Raw genomic sequence first — 15,945 nt, forward strand, 5'->3', positions numbered from 1 at the left:
TATAATAAAATATACTAAAATAAGATAGAGAATCTTCTTTACTTGTTTTATATCAAAATGGCCTTAAGGTATATAATAAAATATATTAAATAAGATAGAGAACCATATTTACTTGTTTTATATTAAAATAGCCTTACAATGATCGTTTTATGGAAGGAATCCTTCTATGTTCACTTGCCTCTTACGATAGAACAATGTATTAACAAGCTAAGCTTCAAATACAATAAACTCAACTCCATAAGGAGGACTCCATTCTAATGTATAATTAGTGAGATAATCATAATCATAACAACCTCCTAACTACCCAATGGACCTTCTTTAACGAGGCCTGATTATATTTACTTGATACTAACTCCGATAGTGTGTCTTATTTAACAATAACAAGCATAGTGGACCTAGTCCACCTTATATTGAATGGCTTCCATTATTATTTCTTTACTATGGGCCCTTTGCCCTATAATACACCTTCAACGACTATCCCAACATTCCATTACAAACCAATATTATATTTGGTATCATGGATGGTATTGTCATAATCATGTTTTAGCGTCGTGGAAAGCACATAAACTCCATTTCTCGTAATCTTTTGTATATATGTTGTGGAATCATTTGAAGATAATGGCTAGGAAACAAACCCTCTCCTTCCAGGCCAATGTACAAAATAGTGAATGTAGGAAATGAGCACCTTAGAAACACTAGCAAGAATCAGACAGGAAGAAGAAGAAAGATTTAAATTATTGATAACATATCAAACTTAGAATTGACATTGAATGAAGATATATCAAACAAAAACATAATCAAATTTGTCATTAAAGATATGTGTCAAATGATTTGTACATATATTTTATTTAGAACTATTTAATTTTTTATTTAAATATTTAATAATTTCAATAATATAAAAATTATCTTTTATTATTTCTAATTAAAAATTATTTATAAATTTCAAAAATTAAAAATATTTTTTAAAAATTAAAAATCAAAAGTGATTTAACAAAAAAACCGCCTCTCACCTCCCTAGAAACTGCATCAGTCCTAGCAAACATTAACCATGCATGGTTCTATATCATTCGAAACAATGAAGTATAAACATTACATTATAATTTTATTGAAATATAGTAAATATATTACCCTTACACTCCAAGTAAGTAAATAAGAAACATGATGGGTTACATTTTCAAAATAAGTTACCATGGCTTGAGTTTGATTACCTTCAAGGTTCAAGGTTCCGAGTATAAGTAAAGTTTCATGGAAGAGCTTTTTAAATTCCCTTATAACCATTAGAGGGGAGAGAGCTCCTCTTTAGAGTGTAGGTTTCTTTTCCCTATATGAAAATTTAGGTTCCAAGTATCAACTTTAAAGTTGATGGGGATAACTTCATAAATTCCTAAGATCCTGTTATGAAACCAGCTCACAAAAAGATAGAAAAGAGAGATCCACGCCTTATAATTCAGCCTCTTCGAGGGGGCAACCTCCTTTACATTACATAAATGAACAATTCTTGGATGATACAAATGACAAAACCTCCTTTCTATATATAGGAGTCTAAGGAGTCACAATATAATCCAGCCGACCTAACAATAATAATATAAAGCCACAAAAATAACAATAGAGGGATTCTATGGGGCACAGAAATAACAATATGGGGGTAATAGGGGCACAACAATATAAATAGGGGGTATAACTACAATAGTAATGGGGTAATCACTAGTATTATAGGGACCCAACATGCCCCTCTCCTTCAAAAAAGTGTTGTCCTCAACGCTTGAGCAGTTCTGGATACTTCTGCATAAAATTTTCATCCTCCCATGTGGAATCTTCAGCGGATAAGTTCTTCCACTTGATAAGATACTCTGAAATTGATCGATTTCGTAGCTGTCGAGTTCTTGTTTCTGTGATTGCTTCCGGTTCCAATATAATTTTTCCTTCCTCGTCAAGTTCTGGCAATATTGTTTGAATTGGGAGCTTGTCACCTATAACCTTCTTTAAACATGAAACATGGAAAACTGGGTGCAATCGAGAAGCTGCAGGAAGCTCCAATTTGTATGCCATAGTACCAATCTTTTCCAACACCTTGTACGGACCATAATACTTTGGTGATAATTTATTATCCTTCTTAGCTTGCTTTAGGGACATTTGCTTATATGGTTGTAGCCGTAGGAATACCCAATCACCTACATCAAAACTTCTTTCACTGCGATGTTGATCTGCCTGTTGTTTCATTCTATTTTGTGCCAACACGAGGTTATCCTTTAAGAGTTGGAGGACTTGTTGTTGATGTTCGATGTGATGTTCCACTGCCTGAACCTTAGAATTTTCTCTTAAATATGATGTGATGGATGGTGGTTGATACCCATAAAGTGCCATAAATGGGGTCATTTTTGTTGCTGTATGGAAGGAAGTGTTATACCACCATTCAGCCAGAGGCAACCATTTGACCCATTGTGTCTGTTTATCAGATACAAAGCAACGAAGATATCCTTCCAAACATTTGTTTACTATCTCAGTTTGCCCATCAGATTGAGGATGATAAGATGAGCTATGAGCTAACTGAGTACCAAGACAAGAAAATAATTCTGTCCAAAAATTTCCAGTGAAAATGGGATCTCTGTCACTTACAATAATCTTTGGGTTTCCATGTAGCTTTTGAACTGTTTCCATAAATGCAGTAGAAACTGTACTGGCTTTAAATGGATGTGATAATGCACAAAAGTGTGCATACTTGGTAAGTCTGTCAACTACCACCATGATGACACTCTTTCCCTCAGACTTGGGTAAACCTGTGATAAAATCCATTGAAACCTCCTCCCAACGTTGGCTTGGAATGGATAAAGGTTGTAATAGACCTGGTGTCTTAATTGTTTCAACTTTATTTTGCTGGCAAACCAAACATTCCGCCACAAACTTTTGAATATCTGATTTAAGGCCATCCCAAAAAAATTCCTTCTTAACCCTGTGGTAAGTTTTTAAAAATCCTGAGTGCCCTCCTAAGGGAGAAGTGTGCAATTCCATAAGAATCTTTTGTTTTAGCTGGGAATTCTTACAGAGGTATAAGCGATCTTTGTACCATAACGAATCATTTTGCCAGCTAAATGTATCAGAAGTACTGGAATCTTGTTGTAGCTTTTGAATAAGTGCCCACACTTCTTCATCATTCTTCCATTCCTCCCTTGCTTCGTTTATCCAATCTGGTTGGATAATAGAAATGGCACACAACAATGCTTCCACATCCTCATCCTTTCTTGAGAGTGCATCTGCCACCACATTTTGCTTCCCTTTTTTGTAGATGATTTCAAAGTCATAACCCAACATCTTTGTGACCCACTTTTGTTGCTCTTCAGAGGATAATCTTTGTTCTAAAAAGTATTTAAGGCTATCATGATCCGTTTTTACCTTGAAGTGTCTTCCCATTAGGTAGGGTCGCCATTTCTTAAGTGCATGGAGTATTGCCAACATTTCCTTCTCATAAATAGCTTTGTTTAAAAACTTTCCCTTGATTGGACGACTTTCAAAAGCAATGGGTCTTTCATCTTGCATTAGAACAGCACCAATTCCATTTCCTGAAGCATCACATTCCACAATAAAGGTTTTTGTGAAGTCGGTGTAGCTAAGACCGGTGCTTGGCACATTGCCTCTTTAAGATGTTCAAAGGCCTTTGTTGCTTCGAAGTCCATGAAAATGAATCTTTCTTCAATAATGTTGTTAGAGGTGCTGCTATTCTCCCATAATTCTTAACAAACTTGCGATAATACCCTGTCAACCCAAGAAATCCTCGCAGATGCTTTATGGATGTGGGGATTTTCCATTCCTTAATGGCTTTAATTTTGCTAGGGTCTACCTTAACTCCTTCATGAGATACAATATGACCCAAATATTCCACCTCCTGGACTCCAAAGAAACATTTGGATCTTTTTGCATATAATTGTTTCTCCTCCAATAGTTGTAGCACCCTGTCAACATGTTCAACATGATCCTTCCAAGACTTGCTGTAGATTAGTATATCATCAAAAAATACTAACACAAATTTTCTAAGGAATGGTTTGAAAATTGAATTCATCAAACCTTGAAATGTTGAAGGTGCATTGGTAAGGCCAAAAGGCATGACCAAAAATTCATAATGACCCTCATGAGTTCTAAATGTTGTTTTCGGAATGTCTTCAATCTTCATTCTGATTTGATGATATCCTGAACGAAGATCCAACTTGGTGAAGTAAATTGATCCATGCAATTCATCCAGTAATTCATCAATAACAGGAATGGGGAACTTATCTTTAATAGTGAGCTTGTTGAGCTCCCTATAATCTGGACACATGCGCCATGATCCATCCTTCTTGTGCACCAATACTACTGGAGCTGAGAAAGAACTTTGACTCGGTTGAATTATACCAGCCTCTAGCATTTCTGCAACCATACGTTCAATTTCACTTTTTTGGACATATGGATATCTGTACGGCCTGATGTTTGGAGGAACACTTCCTGGAATCAGATGAATAGCATGATCATGATCACGCATAGGTGGGAGACCTTTGGGAGTCTCAAATACCTTGGAATGATTGTCCAGGACTTTTTGGAGATCTGGAGAAATAGATGATTCCAATGTGGAAACATCTAGCGAACATAATTGTGCAATTACACCTCTTTGCTCCTTTTTTAGAAGCTTTGTCATGCCATTAGAGCTGATTATCTTTCCTGGTTTCCCTGCAATACCCCTTAATTCAACTTCCTTTCCTTCCACAGAAAATTTCATGAAAAGTTCTTGAAAATTAAAAGCTATTGTACCCAAGGATTGTAGCCATTGGACTCCTAGTACAACATCAGCACCTCCCATTGGAATGGAAAGCATTGGGCTAGTCAATACATATTCTCCCATGGATAGCTTGATATTATGGCACTTTCCAGAACAATTTATTGTTCCTCCATTTGCAATCATCACTTGACACTCTGGTGCTGGATATAGGAAGCAATTCAATTCTTTTGCTACCCTACAATGAATAAAATTGTGGGTGCTTCCTGAATCAATCAACACTATTACCTTTTTCTTCTTGATTTGTCCTTCTATCTTGATGGTTTGAGGAGTGGTAATTCCTGCCAATGCATTACAAGATATGGTCGGATTTATTTGTTCTTCATCTAGGCTTTGTTCCTGGAATATATCCTCTTCTTTTGACCTTTCTTGCTCCTTTTCTTCTTCCTCTTCACAATCTATGTAGAATAATTTCTTCTCAGCACACTTATGACCTTTTGTGTATTTGCTATCACAATTGTAACAAAGCCCTTTTGCTCTTTTTTCTTCCAATTGTTGTGGTGTCAACCTTGTAGGTTGTGGAAGACTATGGGCAACAACACTTCCGTCTTTATAGTTGTGAACGGTATGCTTCCTAGTTGCCATAATTTTGCTTTCCATTTTTCTTGCTAACCTGAATGCCTTCTCTAATGAATCAGGTTCCCAAAGGCGCACATCATGTTGGATATTATCCTTTAAAGACCCTATGAACACATCAATCCTATGCTCCTCTGGAATATCTTTTACCCTTATGTTCAATTTTTGGAACTCCTCAATGTGCTCCATTATTGAACCCTTTTGTTTGAGACTTATCAATTGGCTAAAAAAAGTGTTGCTTTTTGTATCCTCATAATGTGCTATCAATTCTTCCGTAAAAATTGCCCAAGTGATAAATTGTTTACGAGAACAAAGCCATTGATACCATACAAACTGATTTGGTTCCAAATATAAAGTTGCCATACGTACCTTTTGTGTGTTTTGCACATTATTGAGATCGAAGAATTGCTCCATCTGTAATATCCATGTGGCGGGATCCTTGCCATCAAACTTCCTCATATCGATTTTTGGAACATGGTGAGTCTTCGATCCAACATTAGAGTCTATGGAATCATGATTAACATTTCTTTTATTCTCATCATGAGTTTCCTTTACTACCTTTTCACCATTAGTGACCCTTTCTTGTAGCAACTTCTTCAATTCATCCATCTTATCATCCATGCCATCAATTTTAGCGTCAATCTTAGCTTCCATGCCATCCATCTTAGCTTCCATTCCCTTTATCTTAGATTCCACGCCATTTACCTTAGATTCCATGCCACTTATCTTAGCTTCTGTTAGCTTTTGTGAGTGTGACATTTGTTGCACTTGTTCTTGTAATTTTGATATATCATGTAGCATTTCTTCCTCTTCTTCATGAGTCATGCTAGAGCTTTCAGGTTCCTTACTAGGTGTTTGCATTTTCTTTCCTCGGGGCATCAGTTACCGATAATAAAGTTTTACTATGCCCTTTGAATTCCGTTAAACCAAGCTTACACAAAAATTAAAAAAAAAAACTACACACCTTTTTTCACTTTATAGAAGCCTGATATTGAATCTGATGTATCTCTGTAATTTCGGGTCATCCAATTCTGAAATTGCTACCTGTAGTAGCCTTCTGCGTCCTCTTTCCAATGCCACAAGTGTGAGCCAAATTGGATTCTCCAAGGAAGAGTTATGTGAAATCTCCCACAGTGACTTGCTTTTAGACTGGTTCAGTAGAGCGAACTTGTACGACGTGCCACGAGTCACTGTTTCAAATTTTGAATCTGAAACACACGTACAAGAAACTACAGTCCGTCCTCTTTCTGTACCTTTTTACGAAATTTCAATCCGATCCTCAGAGAGAGAGTTATGACGATTTTCCCCAGGTCACCTGTTTTGAATGTAATTCAGGAGTCTGCAAAAAGGCCAACTTCCTCAGATCATATCTCCGAAAATATCGCGCAAAACGCTCTGAAATTCGGACCCAAGGTTCAACGCCAATTCTTCTCAAATGGGTTTTTTTTGCGACTTCTGAAACGTCACAGAAAAAAATTTATAGCGAAAATGCCACGATGACCTGTTTGGAGCAGCGAAACCCTAGAATCCAAAACTCTGATACCAAATGTTATGAAACCAGCTCACAAAAAGATAGAAAAGAGAGATCCACGCCTTATAATTCAGCCTCTTCGAGGGGGCAACCTCCTTTACATTACATAAATGAACAATTCTTGGATGATACAAATGACAAAACCTCCTTTCTATATATAGGAGTCTAAGGAGTCACAATATAATCCAGCCGACCTAACAATAATAATATAAAGCCACAAAAATAACAATAGAGGGATTCTATGGGGCACAGAAATAACAATATGGGGGTAATAGGGGCACAACAATATAAATAGGGGGTATAACTACAATAGTAATGGGGTAATCACTAGTATTATAGGGACCCAACAGATCCATTGTAAGGAGAGTTCTTTAGAGGGTGGTTTTTTCTCCTATAAAAAAAAAACAAAATTTTAATTAATTTTATTGCAAATTAAATATATATATATAAAAATAAGTTTTTTTAGATTTTTCTTCTATTTATACTTTGACCAATTTCGTAAAATATGAACACAATTCTTTTAAAGCGTACTTGTTCTAAAAAAAATTGTAATATGGTAAAATATTAACAATTTTTTTTTTAAATATTTGTTTTTCAGAAAAATTGCACAAAGGGTTTTTTTGAGAAGATTTACTGTTAAAAATAATTAGGTCACATGCAAAAGGTCTACACGATTTCACTTAAAAAAAATGGTTAAGGATCTATTTAGAAAGAGTTTACAAAGTGCAACTTTTTTAGAAATTTGTTCCATAGTCAACTTCTCAAAAGAGCAAATAGTTGATAAATATTGATAAAAATACATCTTACGAATCCATATGTATAATTCCAATGCAACCAACTTCATAGATGAATGTGTAAGATTTATGGAACCAATAAAAAATGAAGTTGTCAATTTCCAAAATAGCATATGTAAATCCTAATGAAAAAAATGAAGTTTTCAATTTCCAAAATAGCAAATGCATAAATCCCAATGCAACTAACTTCAAAAATAAACGTTCCAAAACAAATAAAATGGTCAAATCCCAAAATATCAAGTAAATTTTCCATAAAACAAATCCAAGTAGAATTAGTGTTAATTATTAATTTTTGCTAAGATATGACTCTAGCAATTTATTTGCTTGTTGAACACTATTAGTTTAGCATTGACAATTGCAACTTATAATATTTAACTTTGAAAAATAAATATATATTTTTCAATATTATTAGGAAAAAAAACACTTTGGTGTTATCTAAACATGCCAAATATTATTTTTGTTGTTGTTTAAAATGGGTATTTGACTACATATATAGATTCAACACCTTGAAAAACCCCTTGGGCCCTCGAATTATGGAGAGTTTACAACTCAAACTTGTGATTCCAAGAAATTCATACCTCATTCTAGGCAAATTAGACAAGAAAAATATGTCGAAAAACCCTCCAAAACGTAGAACACATAGACTATGCCATTAATTTTCAAACATTTGATTGGGCCATAACTTGAAGCTCTTATTGCAGTCTTCGCATAAGAAAGAAAGAAAGAAAGAAAGAAATTATTTTAACATCCACGAGGCTAAAGATAGCCTATGGGACAGATTGTTTCTTCATCTGCTTGATGTATTCAACCCTTTTTCTGTGAAGCTTCACAATAAATGCTCCCAGCTTCTCGACAAACTCCTCGCTAAATAGATTATCCGAAGAGCTAGTTGTCAGCATATATGCATAACTTTCCCTGTTGTCTTTGAAGGCCTCACATTATAAAATGAAATGTTTTTATGCTTCCACTTTTCCCGAATAACAAAAAATGCATACTCTTTCCTCCCACACTTCTTTTGGCCTTTTCCAACGTCTTGTTCAACAATGGAATTGATGAGAATTAGTCCTTAACTGAGCAATAAGAATTTTGGTTGTCCAAGAGATATTGGCTTCTATGTATGCTTTTGGTTGATGACTATGAATGGGATTAAACACTTCAATATAGTATTTTTTCTTTCTTCCTAGCTCCTTATCCCAAGTACACTTGTGGAACTTATCCATAACAAAAACTTTTATCTCTTTATTGTTTATGGGACACGCTTTCAAGCAAATACCCCATTTACTAAACCATTTGTTATTTTGTTGCATCCAAGTTTTTTGTTTGCTTGTTTGGTTTTTTTTTTTCTCTCTCTCTCTGTTACACGATCTGTCATTAAAGACAACCTTAGGCCATCTACCCTCTTCCATTTGCTCAATTCTTTTTAAATACCTTATGACTCACACCATAGCAATTGCTTCAATGGGAGCAACTCCTGTTTCACTTAACAAGATAACATAAAGAATTGCACTTTTAATCTTGAATTTGTTTGTAATCAAATGCTTCTGAATTTTCTCAATTTCTCTCCACTGCATGTCGGATGTACTGCTGGCCCATAGCTCACAACCATAGAGAATCATCAGAATCACTAGAAGCCCAAAAAGAGTTTGAGTGGTTTTCCAGCCCCATAACTCTGCCTCTCTACACCTATTTTGAAAAGCATAAAATGCTTTCCAACTCCCCAAAGTCTTTCTACAACCATCCTAGCTTAGATTTTTGTTGAAGTCAATTCTGAGGTATTTGTAATCGCAACTTCTTTCAGTATGTTGCCTTCAAAGTAGAACTTATGTTGGTTATGTTTTCTTTTCGTAGAGAAAACCACTAATTTCATTTTGCTAATATTGACTTGCATCCCCACACTTATACAAAAATGCTCAAGGGATAGTAAGTGCTCTTACAAACCAAGAGCTGATTTAGCAGTCAGAATAAGATGATCTGCATACAAAAGAAGCCTTATAGCAAACTTGCCCAAATAGATACCATCACCCCCTTGCGAATTTAACCACTCCTCAAGCTTGTCGATATATAAACCAAAAAGGGTAGGAGACAGTGGGCAACCTTGCTTGACCTCGATATCGCTTCTAAAACTTTCAGAAATCTTTGTTGAAGATAATGCCAGTAGATAACTGCCTCACATATTTTACACCATAATTTATGAATATGCTTGCAATATTCATGCATTATTTTTAGATATTTTTGTAGTGATATTTTATTCTAAATTTTGAAGGAAGAATAACATATTTTCCATTAGTTACTTCCCACCATAATTGCAAGTCTTTGTATAAAAAATGGATATGAATAAGATGTAAATAAATATATTTACCAAGAGTTACTTTTCACCATTTTTTATGTTTTCCTCAGTGCTTATGTAGGAGGAAAACTATAAATTCCTAGACTTACTATTGGTTACTACCCACTAAAATTTGTGTAAGTCCATGTGCCTAAGCAAGCAATTAATTTATCCACTTCACATCTCAATTTATTAATTCCTCCTAAAGCAAAACTATAGGATTTAATTTGTCTGCTAACCACTAATAATTTAGCGAACATTGATTGATGTAGGTTGTAGGTTGTCATTTTTTATGCGATTTTTTCTCTAACATAATTTTTAACTTGAATAACAGGACCAAAAATTTAGACTCAATGAACTTGTATAATAATATTGTTAGGTCTCTATACTATTAGTGTAACCCCTTATTGTTATTAGTGCAACCCCCTTATTATATTGGTGTGCCCATATAGTCCCCATGTTGTTATTATTGCACCCCATAGAAGCCCACTATTGTTATTTTTGTGCCCCTACAATATTATTGTTATGTAGGCTATGATTGTATTAGGATCACTTAGACTCTTATATATAGAAAGGAGGTCATGTCATTTGTATCATCCAAGAATTGTTCATTTGTGTAATGTAAAGGAGGTTGCCCCCTTGAAGAGGTTGAATTCTAAGGCATTGATATTTATTTTCTATCTTTTTGTGAGCTGGTTTCATAACATTTGGTATCAGAGCTTTGGATTCTAGGGTTTCGCTACTCCAAACAGGTCATCATGGAATTTTTGATATAACTTTGTTTCTACGACGTTTCAAAAGCTAAAAAAAACCCATTTGAGATGAAATCTCACTGAACCTTGTGTCCAAATTTCAGGTCTTGTTACATTATATTTTCATAGATATGATCTGAGGAAGTTAGGGTTTTTGCAAGCTCCAGAATTCTATCTCAAATAGGTCATCGTGTAATTTTCGCTATAGTTTGTTTTCTACGAAGGTTTAGATTCTGAAATTAAAACCCATTTGAGAAGAAATCTTGGTGAAGCTTAGGCCCAAATTTCTGATCCTGTTTCGCTATATTTTCGGAGATATAGTCTAAGACATTTAGGGTTTTTGCAATATCTCGAATTACATCCCAAACAGGTGACCTTGGGAAAATTGTCATAACTTTCCTTTTGAGCATCAGATTGAAGTTTCGTAAGAGGTTATAAAAAGAGGACGGCCTGTAGATTTTTGTGTATCAATTTTAGGTCCGAATGTCGAAACGGTGACACATGGAACTTAGTACAAGTTCTCTCTTCAAAAAAGGTATATAATCAGGTCATCTTGGGAGATTATGCATAAATATTTCTTGGAGAATCCAATTTTGATCAGACTGGTGGCATTGGAAAGAGGACGCAGAGAGCTACCGCAGGTCATAAACTCAAAACTGAGAGATTTGAAGTACAGAGTTACAATCATTTCAAGATCGAGCTCCTAAAACCAAGAAGAAATTATTTTACATAGATTGTGAAGAGGAGGAACAAAATGATCAAGAAACATCAAAAGAAGAGGATATACACCAGGGACCAACCACAGAGAAAGAAGAAATGAACCTTACCATATCTTGTAAAGCATTGGCAAGAATTACCACTCCTCAAACTCTCAAGATAGAAGGACATATCAAGAAGAAAAAGGTTCAAGAAATGAAAGATCGCATCAAGAAACAAGAAATGAATCCGACCATATCTTGTAATGCATTGGCCGGAATTACCACTCCTCAAACTATCAAGATAGAAGGACATATCAAGAAGAAAAAGGTAATAGTGTTGATTGATTCGGGCAATACTCATAATTTTATGCATTGTAAGATAGCTAAGGAATTGAATTGCTTCCTATATCCAGCACGAGAGTGTCAAGTGATGGTTGCAAGTGGAGGAACCATAAATTGCTCTGGAAAGTGTCATAATATCAAGCTATACATGGGAAAATATGTATTGAATAGACCAATTCTTTCCATTCCAATGGGTAGTGTTGATGTTGTACTAGGAGTCCAATGGCTACAATCCTTGGGTACAATGGTTTTTAATTTTCAAGAACTTTTCATGAAATTTTTTTCAGAAGGAAATGAAGTTAAATTAAGGGGTATCACAAGGGAACTAGGAAAGATAATCAGCTCTAACGGAATGACAAAGCTTATAAAGAAAGTAAAACAAGACGTAATTGCACAATTATGTTCTCTAGAGGTTCCCACATCGAAATCATCTATTTCTCCAGATCTCCAAAAATTCTTGGACAATCATTCCAAGGCATTTGAGACTCCCAAAGGCCTCCCACCTATTCATGATCATGATCATTCTATTCATTTGATTCCAGGAAGTGTTCCTCCAAACATCAGGCCTTACAGATATCGTTATGCCCAAAATAGTGAAATTGAACATATGGTTGCAGAAATTCTAGAGGCTGATATAATTCAACCTAGGCAAAGTTCTTTCTCTGCTCTAGTAGTATTGATGCACAAGAAGGATGGGTCATGGTGCGTGTGTTCGGATTGTAGAGAGCTCAACAAACTCACTATTAAGGATTAATTTCCTATTCCTGTCATTGATGAATTATTGGATGAATTGCATGGGTTAATTTACCTCACCAAGTTGGATCTTCGTTCGGGATATCATCAAATAAGAATGAAGACTAAAGACATTTTGGAAACAACATTATTGAAGAAAGATGCATTTTCATGGACTCCAGAAGCAACGAAGGCCTTTAAACATCTTAAAGAGGCAATGTGTCAACCACCTGTCTTAGCTACGTCAGACTTCACAAAAACTTTTGTTATGGAATATGATGCATCATGAAATAGAATTGGTGATGTTTTAACGCAAGAAAAAAGACCCATTGCTTTCGAAAGTCGTCCAATCAAAGGAAAGTATTTACACAAGGCTATTTATGAGAAGGAAATGTTGGCAAGACTACATGCACTTAAGAAATGACGACCTTACATAATGAGAATATCTCAGTTCAAACAATATTACTAGAACTTAACGAGGAAGGAAAAATCATATTGAAACTTGGAGCAGTCATAGAAACAAGAACCTAACAACTACGAAATTGATCAATTTCAAAGTATCTCATAAAGTGGAAGAACTTACCTGCTGAAGATTCCACATGGGAGGACAATAATTTTATAAAAAAGTATCCAGAACTACTCAAGCATTGAGGACAACACTTTTTGAAGGAGAGGGGCATGTTAGGTCCCTATACTACTAGTGTAACCCCTTATTGCTACTAGTGCAACCCCCTTATTATATTGTTGTGCCCATATAGTCCCCATGTTGTTATTATTGTACCCCATAGAAGCCCACTATTGTTATTTTTATGTCCCTACAATATTATTGTTATGTAGGCTCTGATTGTATTGGGACCGCTTAGACTCCTATATATAGAAAGGAGGTCATGTCATTTGTATCATCCAAGAATTGTTCATTTGTGTAATGTAAAGGAGGTTGCCCCCTTGAAGAGGCTGAATTCTAAGGCGTCGATCTTTCTTTTCTATCTTTTTGTGAGCTGGTTTCATAACAAATATTTATAGTGATAATAATAATAAATAGTGATACAATTTCAAACAATAATGTGATTTTTTGTTGTTTAAAATACATTTTTTAATGCATAAATGGACAACTTAAACTTAAGTTTTTAAAGATATCTGTTAGATTTTAGTTAAAACTAACCAGAATAAATATCGTGAAAAAGGTTATTTCCTCTATAAGTTATACTACACAATATTTATATAAATGTTTGATCCTATCTAAATATGTTCATTTACATTTCAATTATTTATATTTTGAAAATAAATATTAAAAAAATTAAATAAGTAATAGACACAACTTTTATCTAATAAATTAATATAAATTATTTTAATTTGGAGTTGTTTTAAGTGCAATTTTTTTGGAGCGACCTTGAAAAACCCTTGGGACACTTCTATTGTGCAAAGTTCACATATCAAACTTGTGATTTCAATGAATCCTTGGATTTTAAACAAATTAAATCAGAAAATAAACCCAAAAACTTTTCAAAAAATTACAGTTAAAGACAACTCATTATAATTTTAATTATAATAAATATAAAATTAAATTTAAAATAGCTGGAAAACATTTCCATTTGTAATTTCATGAATGTTCAACAACATTAATAATAATGAGAGGATTCTTGAGCATTCAACTGACCTCAAACATGGAAGGTCTTGCTCCTCTACTTTGCCACAGTGAGTTTAGGGAGGCCTTGAAAATTTAAAAGAGACTTATCAATTTCAATAGAGAAGATGGTTGGAGTATTAGTAGGTGTTGGATCCTTACATTGTATTCTTAAGTTTTTATAATATTTATTTATTTTAATCAAAATTTATGGTATTCCTTTATTTTGTATTTATTTACTATTCATTCTTTTACCATATTATTTTATTTTTTGGATTTAAATAATAAAATTGAATTAATTAATTATTTTTTATTTATATTTATTTATTTAATTTTTCATTTTCTTATTACTATTTTTAGTTTTATTGTTTAGAATAGTTAAATTTGACCCTTTATTTCTTATTTATTTACTATTCATTTTTTTACCATATTATTTTATTTTTTAGATTTAAAGAATAAAATTGAGTTAATTCATTGTATATATATATATATATATATATATATATATATATATATCATTTTCTTATTATTATTTTTAGTTTTATGGTTTAGAATAGTTAGATTTGACCTTATTATTTTTATTTTATTTTATTTTTTCCATTTTCTTATTACTATTTTCCAGTGTTATTGTTTAGAATAATTAAGTTTGATCTATTACTTTATTTTAATTATAAAAAAATGTTAATGATAATTCTTTAATCAAAACTAATTGTTATATTTTAAGAGCTAGAAAACATCTCTCTTCATCTATTTAATCTAATTTTAATTAAAAAAATTGTTTGTTAATTAATGATAATTCTTTAGTCAAAACTAACTGTTATATTCTAAGAGCTAGAAAACATATCTCTTCATCTATTTAATTTAATGTCGTAATCTAGTTCTTCATCTTATAGTGAATATAAACCACACTAGATAATTCGAAACAAAACTTATAGTTTTTTATGTGATTTTTACCAAAAAAATCTCTCAACAAAACACTTAAATTCAATAATTTTTAAAAATAAATTTAATTAATATTACTTTTATTTCCTACAATATTAAAATAATAAATTATTTTTATATCATATTTTTTATATTTTAATTTAAAACTATTATAACATTCTCAACTATATTCCACTTTTTTTTCATTAAATAATATTTTTTTATTAAAAAACTCCGGGAAAAAAAGCGTTGAAAGAAATGCAAACTAAGATGGATTAACCACGTGGATGCCCGAAAATAAGCGTGTATTATGGGAGATAGTTTAATTCAATTGCATGTGGGTGTAAATAGGTGAATTAGATATAAATTGAGTGGGACCTTTCATATTCCCTTTAAACAACATAAATATTATGGGACATGAAAGAACACTTGCCCTAGTTAGATCTCTATATACATCCCTTTCTCACTCTCGGTCTCATTCCTTGAGATGCAAAAGGTGGCTACATTTGACATTTACAAAAGTTGTCCCTTATATGTTGGAGATGTTGGTCTATTTATATCATTCTTTCTCATGGATTTGTAGGATGTCTAGCTAATAATTGTATTTATTATTGATGGTTGTTTTGTTTTCATATTGTTATTTTCTTTCTATTATATAAAAAAATCTTTATGTTATTTTTATATTAAGTGGGTTGAAGTTTATGTTAAAAGATTTTAACTTGAGTGGTTTAGTGAATAATTTATTTTTCCAATTATGTGGGTTCAAGTCTATATAGACATGTTGTAATTGGTCTATTTGTTACATTTATGAAATAGTTGTATTTGGTGTAAGTAGTGGATCTTTCAAA

This window comes from Pinus tabuliformis, chromosome J (assembly GCF_031772625.1).
Source record: "Pinus tabuliformis cultivar Carrire ecotype Pingquan chromosome J, CPIR1, whole genome shotgun sequence".
Taxonomy (NCBI): Eukaryota; Viridiplantae; Streptophyta; class Pinopsida; order Pinales; family Pinaceae; genus Pinus; species Pinus tabuliformis.